Raw genomic sequence first — 2,677 nt, forward strand, 5'->3', positions numbered from 1 at the left:
ATCAAAAATTAAAATCAAAATCATCAGGATAATATTAGGTATTGACTTTCAGACAAGAATTAGATTACAGCGATGGTCAAAAGCATTATATATTGCTTTGAAATCTACAGATAAGGTATGGCAGTTTCATTTTAAAGAACAAGATGTTAAAGCTTATGATAAAATTGTCATCAGAAATACTGTCCACTTATAGTATTTACATAGGAAAATATTGGAGGATGAAGCTCTACTTACTGCCTCAGGTTAATTTAAATTCTGAGTTGCAACAACAGCAACAAGCAAGAAGGGAATCATTAAATGAATATTATATACAGAAAGAGTAATATTATACACATAAATATCAACATTTTGTAGAGCAACAACAGAATAAAACACCAAAATATCAACACCAGCAACTAAAACAGGAACCATTAAATGAATATTATACACGTAAGTACAATTTGATCGAATAAAAAACGGCGTCAACGGTGCCTATGAAATGAAGATTGCTGTCATTTTATATGTAAAATGATATGGAGAATGTCATCGATGTCGAATTCCAAGCCAACTGGACGCCGTGTTTTTTCGATCATACAGTATTATTATACTCATAAATAGTAATATTACACACATAAACATCCCTTGATTGATCAACATTTTGTAGAGCAATAACAGCATCAAATAATGGAAATAATGGACCCTATTGCTCAAATTAAAAACAACATTTCAGCATTACCACTTTATTGGTTATTTCAATAAACCTAAAGAAATTATAGTCTAGATCCTACCTACAAGCAAGCAGATCTTAAATCACACAATTTTAAATGAAGATTTATCTATTATAGTATGTATAAACACTTTGCATCTTTTATTCAATGTTGTAATGAATTAACAAATTGCAGGTAATTTATTCTAATAACGAAAAAAAAAACTCTGGATCAAAAAATATTTTCTTCTGATGAGGTTTATGAATATTAAAGTCTGTTGAAGTTTGGCCATTTTGTGTTGGTATACAATTTATTTATGATGTTACATTAGTTAAACCATCCGAGTACGAAACATGTTTAAAATCCACTATTCTTAATGAATGGCAACTACCAACTTGAGAGGAAGCTAAGAGAAAGGTTCTATTGGGTGGACTACAAGGAAAAGGGACATATACATGAGGATCTGGAAGGGCTATAAAATTACGTCTTGGGGGGCTATAAAATTACGTCTAAGTCATGGGACAATAGGAAACGAAATTCAAAGGAAAATATTACAATACATGGGATGCAAATTATATTGCAAAGAATTTAGAAAAAAAATTATTAAAAGTAGTTATTGTTACGATAGTTAAACCATCCGACTACCAAACATATTTAAAATCCACTATTCTGAATGAATAGCAACTACGATGGCAAAACGTAAATAAATACTTGTATAGGGTGGGTCAAATTCGACGCTTTTAAATGGAAACACCCTTTTCAATAGGAGATAGACGAAAACTAATATCCGTGTCTGGAGCTCAATTTTCATCAAAAACATGATGGTGAAAACCTGACATCAATATCTGTTACCGTTTCGGAGTCACGGGGTGTTTTTCAAAAATGTGCATTTTTAACAAATCGCTATAACTTTTTTGCTATGGAAAATTTTGTATTTCTATGAAAACATTTCCAAAGCACCTTTTTACGTAGAATTTTATGGTTTAAGTATTATTTTTTTAAAATTAATAATTTAAGAGTTATCAACAGAAAATTTGATTTTTTATTTGGACACCCTCTATATTTTTAATTAACTGAAAAGAATTTAAAATTACCTTTCCAAAAATATAGCACACTTGATATTTTGTTATAATCCCCTTCGAAATACAGAATTTTGAAAAGTTTGCCACTTTTAGCTAGTAGGCTTTGGACCCCTTATTGATGATATGCTCTTAATGGAACTCGAAAACATATTTTTCCAGCAAGACGAGGCACCGCCTCTGAACGCTGAAGTTATCAGCAAATTTTTGCAGCCAATTTCAAGAATAATTGAATAGCTAACCAAGATCCCAGCCGTTGGCCGTCGAGGCCGCCTGACTTAGTGCCCATGGATCATCAATCTAATCCTATGGATATATTTGCGGAAGAATAAAGGTTCCTTATTCTTCCGTATAATCTCGACAAGAATTAGAAATACTTAGCAGTTATGAGAGGGCATCTTTCACCTCCACTGAGTTAATGAATTCCGCGAGAAATGTTCAAAAATTGCCCATAACAGAAGACGGTCGATATGTCGAACACCTGTAGCAAAATCTCATGTCTTGGTTTGCTATTTATTTTTATTGTTATTAGATATAGTTTAAATGTATTGCATGTTGGTTAAATTTATTTTAAATTGTTATAAAATTCTGCATCTCTCATAGCAAATATTATATTTGTTTTAACAGCCGGTGCCGTTCCAAGCCTACTTATTTAAAGCGGGCGAATTTTTATATATTCTATATCTCGAAGAGGAATAGAGCAAAATATCAAGTGTGTTATATTTTTGGAAAGATAATTTTAAATTATTTTCAATAAATTAAAAATATACAGGGTGTCCCATATAAAAAATCAAATTTTCTGTTGATAATTCTTAAATTATTAATTTTAAAAAAATTATACTTAAACCATTAAATTCTACGTAAAAAGGTGTTTTGGAAATGTTTTCATAAAAATACAAAATTTTCCATTGC

The 2,677-nt window shown here is 30.6% G+C and overlaps 1 long non-coding RNA gene across 1 annotated transcript; it reads left to right on the forward strand.

The window, feature by feature from the left end:
• The first annotated feature begins 387 nt into the window (after positions 1-387).
• LOC115882089 lies at positions 388-692 on the forward strand. The gene is made up of 2 exons (XR_004050145.1): positions 388-429; positions 644-692. It is a non-coding gene; the product is annotated as an uncharacterized LOC115882089 (long non-coding RNA).
• Positions 693-2,677: the final 1,985 nt, after the last annotated feature.

The sequence above is a fragment of the Sitophilus oryzae genome, unplaced genomic scaffold (assembly GCF_002938485.1).
Source record: "Sitophilus oryzae breed Bouriz unplaced genomic scaffold, Soryzae_2.0 scaffold_1746_pilon_pilon, whole genome shotgun sequence".
Classification (NCBI taxonomy): domain Eukaryota; kingdom Metazoa; phylum Arthropoda; class Insecta; order Coleoptera; family Curculionidae; genus Sitophilus; species Sitophilus oryzae.